Source organism: Orycteropus afer, unplaced genomic scaffold (assembly GCF_000298275.1).
Source record: "Orycteropus afer afer isolate SDZICR_OR568_19922 unplaced genomic scaffold, OryAfe1.0 scaffold00289, whole genome shotgun sequence".
Taxonomy (NCBI): Eukaryota; Metazoa; Chordata; class Mammalia; order Tubulidentata; family Orycteropodidae; genus Orycteropus; species Orycteropus afer.
The window spans coordinates 3,584,139-3,592,499 of NW_006921876.1; positions in this window are offsets into that span (position 1 = coordinate 3,584,139).

Sequence of the window (8,361 nt, forward strand, 5' to 3'; positions counted from 1 at the left end):
CCTCCTTGGGTTTCTGAGGCAGTGTCGCTATGGAAGTAGATTTCCCCTTCTTCCTTCCTAGGAGTGGCTGGTGGGTTTGAACCTCCAGCCTTCTGGTTAGCAGTCAAGTGCCTTAAGCACTACGCTACCAGAGCTCCTGTCTTATGGAGTAGTGGACAGCTAATAAAATACTTCATGTTTAATAAACTGACTGACATAGTGAATGCTCAGTACACACTAAAAACAAAGAAGCAAATAAGCACCTAAAAATTGAAAGAGGGCTTAAGGGCCATCCAGTCCAAACTAACCATAAAACCAAACTCACTGCCATCAAGTTGGATCTTACTCATAGCGCCCCCACCTTTGGTTTCACAGGTGGTATCACTACAGAAGTAGATTGCCCAATCTACTTGCATTGCGTTCAATCTTCCTTCTGGGGAGTGGCTGGTGGGTTTGAACTACTAGCCTTCTGGTTAGCAGTCAAATGCCTTCGGCACTACGCCACCAGAGCTCCCCATCCAGTGCAATTCCCACCCAAATTCAAGAGTGCCCCTACGTTTCCCCTGATATCCCCTTTGCTTGTTCAGTACTAATAGCGGGGAACTCACTGCCTCACAAGGGAGACTCTCATCTTTGAATGTTTCTAACTTCACAAAGTGAGCTGACATCTGCCATCCTGTGAATTATATCTAGCTGCCCAGCTCTGCCCTCAGGGCCCCACATCATCAGTCCAACAGGAATTCCTGGATTTGAAGAGAAATCTTAAATCCTCGTTGTCCACTCCTCAAAAGCTAATCAGTGTTTTTTAACTATTTCATAAATCCCAGAGTCTTTCCTAGTGTGGTTTTAGTTCTTCAGACATACTGATCTCCTTTGAAAAAAGAGTTATCCTAAACTGAGCTGACCTGTATTCTGTTCTGGGACTATACTCACTTTTATTTAGACACTTTACTTTTACTAATGCAGTTTAAGAACGCATTTCCTTTTTTGGCAGCCATATTTCCTTTCTTCATTCATGTAATCAGCGGATTTTATTGCGCTCCTACTCATAAAGGTGAGGTAATTCAGTGTAGAAATTTAGAGCTTGGATTCTGGACTCCTTAGGTCAGAATCCAATAATCACCCCTTACGTTGCACATTTTTTTTTTTTTTTTAAATTTTAAATTGTTACTTGGGTGACAGTTTACAGAGCAAATTGGCTTTCCTTTCAATAATCCATAGGAGCTCTGGTGGTGTAGTGCCTAAGGCATTTGACTGCCTAAGGCATTTGACTGCTAACCAGGAGGCTGGCGGTTCAAACCCACCAGCCACTCCTCGGAAGAAAGGTTGGGCAATCTACTTCTGTTGTGATATTGCCTCAGAAACCCAAGGAGGGGTTGCTATGAGTCGGATCCGACTCCACAGAAGTGGTTGCATTGCATTGCGTTCAATAATCCACATACATTCTGTTTTGTGACATTTAATGTACCTTTGAGTACATTTCTTAACTTCTCAGAGGCACAGTTTCCTTATCTGTAAAATGGATTTAGTAACAGCACCTGCCTCATGGAGTTGTTCTGAGATTTAAATGAGTTGACACAATAGGAGGTCTTAAAGAGAGTGGGAAAAAATGTGGAATAAAATTCAAAATAATAAAAAAGGCTAGGTTTTCTGGTCTGACAGAGGCTGATGGAACCTCCAAGATTATGGTCCTTAGATACTCTTCAGGCCTGGAACTGAACTTATCCCCATGGCTCAACTTTCAGCCAAATGAAAAAAAAGGCTGTAAAATGAACAATTAATACCAGGGAAGTATGCCACTCCTTGGAATAATCAACCATGTGAGATTGAAAGGGCAGCATTTGCTCAGGGAGAAAGCTCAGAAGACAAGAAAGAATAGGAAAGGAGGTCTAATGGAAACAGAGAGAAAGAGGGAAGAGTGCTACAACATTGTGGGGATTGCAATCAATGTCACAAAGCAAAATGTGTATGAATTGTTGAATGGAAAACCAATCTGCTCTGTAAACTTTCTCCCAAATTGCAATAAAAAATTTCAAAAAAAAGAAAACCCTATGGGGCACAGTTCTACTATGACACACAAGGGGTCACCATGAGTCAGAGTTGACTTGATGGCAACTGGTTGGCTTTTTTTTTTTTTTTTTTTTTTTTTAACTAGGCATTCAGCCTTAATATCCTGCCTGGATCTACAACTCAGTGAGGGAGAGAGGCAAGGGCTCCAAACGTGGGGCAGGAGGATTCCCTGACTGTAATGAAGGACATCAGTAAAGTTACTTATTATCTCACACACCAATTTCTTTATCTGCAGGACCCCCTTCAATTCTATCTTTCTGATCTAAAACTAAATTTATAATCTTTTCTCCCTATCAGAAAATCCTTTTAATGCCATTTCCCCCCTCCCTTTTACGTGCCAAGCAGCTGGCAAGCTTAGAATTATTCCTGTCATTATTTCTACCTCTCTGATTCTATTAGCAGTGTGTAGTGTCTGCCTGTGAGACAGCATCACTTATAGCTCTACTAAAAAGAAACAAAACAAAACAACACCTGTTGCCATCCAGTGAATTCTGATTCATAGCAATCCTATAGGACAGAGTAGAACTGCCACACAGGGTTTCCAAGGCTGTAATCTAGGGGAACAGACTGCCACATCTTTCTTCTGTGGAGAAAGGGTGCAGCAGTGACCATATAATTTATCATCCAAACTGGGATACTTTGTGAGAGTGGAAAGGGCACTGTTAATAATTATATCAGGTCAGAAGACACACACTGAGACTGTCCTGGGAAAACCAGGACATATGGACAACCGACTTATAGCCAACCCTTGCTTCCCATCCACCAAACCATCTCCTTGAACCTATGGTGCTTTTCCCTCTTTATATCCTCTTTGAAGAGAAGGTTCTCCATACTCCACTTATTGGAATGTTACTCATTTTCAGTTGTCAGTTCAAAAGGCTCCCTTTTCTTGAAGTCTTCTCTGTCCCACAAGTGAGCTGAATCCTGTAGTTCTTTTAATGTTTCTTTCAGAGTTCTCACCTCCTTTCCCTTTATGTAACAGTCCTAGTAACCATATCTCATCTCTCCTGTGACACTGGAAGTTCTCTGAGGATATAAACTGAGTAAACACTCACAAAGCATCTGTTACATGATTACGAACGTTAATGTTCTTTGGAAAAGTGCTTTTTATTCCTATATTGTTCTTGTTATATACTATCGCGTTGATTCTGACTCTAAGGTTGATAATACCAAAATCAAACTCCTACCATCGAGTTGATTCCACCTGCTTTGGGTTTCTAAGGTTGTAAATATTTATGGAAGCAGACTGCCTCATCTTTCTTCTGTGAAGTGGCTGGTGGGTTTGAGTCATTGAGTTTCTGGTTAGCAGCCAAATGCCTTAACCACTACACCACCAAAGCTCCTTCTAAGGTTGATAAGACTCCTTAATTGCTGTCATTAGTCATATCTCAGATACTTACTCTAAAACTCTTATAGTAGCACTATAGTACAGAGCAGAACTGCCTCATAGAGTTTCCTACTCTGTAATCTTTATGGGAGTAGATCTCCAAATCTTTTCTCCCACAGAGTGGGTGGTGGGCTTGACATAGTCATTGCACCATCCTTTCTATATAATAGCATGAATATATTACAAACACTTACGAGTTCCAGAAAATTAAAACAAGTTGCCTCTCATATTTGGAGTCTCTGAATGGAGTTTGTGGAGGAGAGAAAAAAGTGACATTTTCTTTTCTTTCAATGTATGTATGTATTACAAATGTTAAATTATCATGTTAGTTTTCTTAGTATAACATGGAGTTATAAAGCCAGGGCTGACAGGGATCTTGAACATGATATAGTCTTAGACTCCCATCTTACAGGTGTGCCAAAGAGATCCAAATGGTAAAGTAACTTGTCCAAGGACGCAAAAGTGGTTGGTGGCAGTGCTGGACTGAAGCCCAAGCTTTTCATTCAGTACTCTTTCATTTAGCCACCTTTGTAATAAACTCTGAGGCTGATAAGACTCCTTTATTGCTGTAATTAGTCATATCTCAGATGCTTACTCTGTAAAAAACAGTAATCATCAATTTTCCACTCTGGCCAGGTTACCTGACACAGCACATTAGCATACCGGCCCATTTGCCAAGTCCCACAGGTGAGTTTTACCATTGAGCTCCACAAATGACTAATTAGAGTTAATTGATTATGATCCTTCAGACCCCATAGTTGCTATATTTCCAATGCCTCAAATAGACTATGGAACAAAGAAGAGGAGCTTTTTAAGGAAATGAGATGATATAGTATTAAGATAAAAAGCTGGTGCTCCAGAGACAGATGAGGATTGAATAAATAAATACCTGCTACTTCTTAGAGTTGCTCTTATGAGAATCAGCTCATTCACAATTTGGAGCACCAACTATTGTGATTTTCCATTTGGGCTTCACATTTGTTTTCTCTGCCCATAGCAGCCTGTTATCCAGAGCATTCTATTATGCATAGCACAGCTCTCCTGACCTTTAACTATGTGGACTTCACAAGTGTGTACCTCAGTTTCAGCTGCTATTGGAGAACAGTTTCAGGGCAATTATGAATTGACAAGTAAAAGGCAACATAATCAGACAGAGTATTTTTAGTCCAGTTTTGAAAAATAACCAGTACTGATATAATCAATTTGGAAAACTATTTGGTAATATCTATTAAAGCTGAATACATACATAGTCTATGATTCAGCAATTCGAATATATACCCAACAGCAATATATACATACTTGTGTGCACCAAAACACATGTATAAGAATGCTCATGACAGCACAATTCACAATAGACCCCAACTGGAAACAATTTAAACAACTATCAATACTACCGCCACCAGCTGACACCAAGCTGATTTTGTGTCATGGAACCCTATGTGTGTCAGAGTAGACCTGTGCACCATAGGGTTTTCAATGACCAATTTTTTAGAAATAGATCCCAAGCCTTTCTTCCAAGGTGTCTTTGGGTGGACTCCAATGTTCAAAGTTTCAGTTAGCCTCTGAGCCTGTTAACTATTTGCACTACCACCATGTGCTTAGTAAAAAAAAAAAAACAAAAAACTCACTGCTGTCGAGTCATATCCGACTCATAGCAACCCCTCTGTGGGTTTCCGAGGTGGTATCACTATGGAAGTAGATTGCCCAACCTTATGGAAGTGGAATTCAGAGAAGTCAGGAGTTAAAACAGAATTGGTAACTGGAAATGGAAAAGATTACCAATGGGAGGAGAGGAAAAGAGCTCTGTGACAGGATGTGGTTAAGAGGGGAAGGAAAGGTAGAGGAGGAAGTGGAAGGCATAGTCAGAAGGGTGGGAAGAGAGCGGAAGTGAAATAATTCCAGAGGAGGCAGAGGTCAAGAAATTCATGCTGGGGAGAGGAGGGCTGATTTGGCATTTAGGTCATTGGTGACCTTTATGAGAGCTTCTTTAGAAAGTGCAGGGGATTAGAAACCACTGTACAAAGGTTTAAGGAATGAGTGTATTGTGAGTAAGGAGAGACAATAAAGGTAGATTATTCTTTCAAAGACTTCAGGATGGAGGGTAGAGGTAAGGCACTAGCTTAAGACAGTAAGGGAGATTTTATTAGGATATGGAAATGTTAGGAGCTCTGGTGGTGTAGTGCCTCAGGCATTTGACTGCTAACCAAAAGGCTGGTGGTTCAAACCCACCAGCCACTCCTGGGAAGGAAGACTGGGCAATCTGAAACCCAAGGAGGGGTCGCTATGAGTTGGAATGAGTTGGAAATGTTCAAGTACATTTGTGGAAATAGGTTTTGTCAGGTGCCATCAAGTTAGTTCTGACTCAGAGAGACCTCATGTACAACAGAATAAAACACTGCTTGGTCCCGTGTCATCCTCACAATCGTTGCTATGTTTGAGCCTATTGTTGCAGGCACTGTGTCAATTCATTTCTTTGAGGGTCTTCCTGTTTTTCACTGACCCTCTACTTTACCAAGCATGATGTCCTTTTCTAGGGACTGGTCCCTCCTGATGATATGTTCAAAGTTTCACCATTCTTGCTTCTAAGGAGCATTTGGCTGTACTTCTTCCAAGACAGATTAGTTTGTTCTTCTGGAAGTCCATGGTCTATTCAATATTCTTTGCCACACCAAAGGCATCAGTTCTTCCTCTGTCTTCCATATTCATTGTCTAGCTTTTACACGCATATGAGGTGATTGAAAATACCACGGCTTTTAAGCAGAGGGAAAAAAATTCCAGATGTAAGCTGTTGTGGTGGGTGCATAGCAGATGGCTTAAGGTCCCAGAGGTGGACAGAGGGGTGGGATAGAGTGCCCTGGTCAGAGTGGGCTCTTCAGTGAGTGGGTACTTCTCCATGCTTGAGACAGGAACAAGGACAGCAGGGAAGATATGATGGTCCCTGATGTGGAAAGGGAGGAGACTGAGGCTGCTAGGTCTTGTCAGTGAAAGTGCAGAGGGACCACTGTTGAGGAGGATGGCATAGGACCCACAGGACAGGAGTAAGTTGGCTGTCATACAGCAAGGGGCCCAGCAACATCACATTGGAAAATTATTAGAGGACTCAAGGACTGAGAAAGTGTAAGCATGGGTAAGTTCTTGGGAGGTAAAGCAAATCAAATGCCTCTCTAAAGCTGTTGATTAAGTGCCTAGTTCTGATTCTTGCCTGTCACCACCCTTTGTAAGAGAAATCCTGGTATAAAGTGAGGAGGTTCTGTGTTCTTGACACCTGATGACTCACTTCCACCACTTATATATTTGTCTTAGGGTTCCTGAGTGAGACTAGCTTTTCACCTCCATTTCCTCTTCTATTTCATGATTCTTATCCCTAAGCATGAACCATTAGGACATCAAACCCAACCTGATATTATTGAGTAGATTCTAACTCATATTGACCCTATAGGACAGAGTAGAATTGCCCCATAGGGTTCCTAAGGCTGTAATCTTTATGGAAGCAGACTGCTACATCTTTCTCCCATGGAGTGGCTTGTGGGTTCAAACCACTGACCTTTCAATTAGCAGTAATGCTTAACCACTATGCCACCAGGGCTCCTTAGTATGAGCCACAGATAGAGCTTTTAGAAACATAATGTTGTTCTTGGAAAGCAAGGCATTCTGAGGTTACAGAGTTGGATATAAGCATAGGACCAGGTGTGTTCAGAGGCCTTCTCAGCCCTTCCAACATATTAAAACATGACTTAAAATTAACCAGGATTTGGATGAGTGCACATTTTAACAAATAAAGACAGGAAACACCTTACCACCCTGGTACCACACCAGCTGCAGCTACTTCATGTCAAGGGGTCATCTCTGTGCCATATGGCAGAGGAGTGTTGCAACTCCAGTGGACACATGCTGTTGTTATTTGATGCTGTTAAGTCGGTTCTGACTCAAATAGACCTATATACAACAGGCACGTCGTCGTTGTTGTTATTAGGTGCCATTGAGTCAGCTCAGACTCATAGCAACCCTACATACAACAGAATGAAACACTGCCCGGTCCTGCGCCAGCCTCCAATCGCTGCTATACCTGAGCCCATCACTGCAGCCACTGTGTCGATCCATCTCATTGAGGGCCTTCCCCTTTTTCACTGACCCTCTACTGTTGTTGTTATGTGCTGTCGAGTCAGACCTGATTCATAGTGAACCCTCCTTGGTTTTCCAAGGAGGTATCACTATTGAAGTAGATTGCCCAACTTTCCTTCCTAGGAGTGGCTGGTGGGTTTGAACCACCGACCTTCTGGTTAGCAGTCAAGTGTCTTAGGCACTACGCTACCAGAGCTCCTACCCTCCACTTTACCAAGCATGATATCCTGCTCTAGGGGATGGTCCCTTCTGACAACAACACCAAAGTAGATGAGACGAAGTCTGATCATTCTTGCTTCCAAGAAGCATTTCGGCTGCACTTTTTCCAGGACAGATGTGTTAGTTCTTCTGGCAGTCCATGATACTTTCAGTATTCTTCACCAACACCACAACTCAGAAGTATCAACAGCTATATTTGGGTGTTTGCATGGGTGGGCAGAGGATGTCAGGTGTAGAGGATTATTCTGGAAAAAGTATTTTGGAGAAAGCATATACCCCGTCCCTCTGTGCCCAATTTTCTGTCCTCTTTCCTCCCAACATCCCAAAATAATATATACTTTATTACGAGCTTTTACATTACATTGCAGATCTGTATTTCATTCACTATTCACAATATTACTATATAGTAACAATGTCCATAGTCCACAGAGGAGACAGCAAGCCAACAAAGTTGCCCAGAGCCATTTAGCTAGCAAATAGTATAGAACCAGCACTTGAACAGGATCCATGACTCCAAATCAAGGGTTTCTTACCCTACACCCTTTACAGTTTCCCCTTTCTGAGGGAGGTTGTCTCCTAGTTAG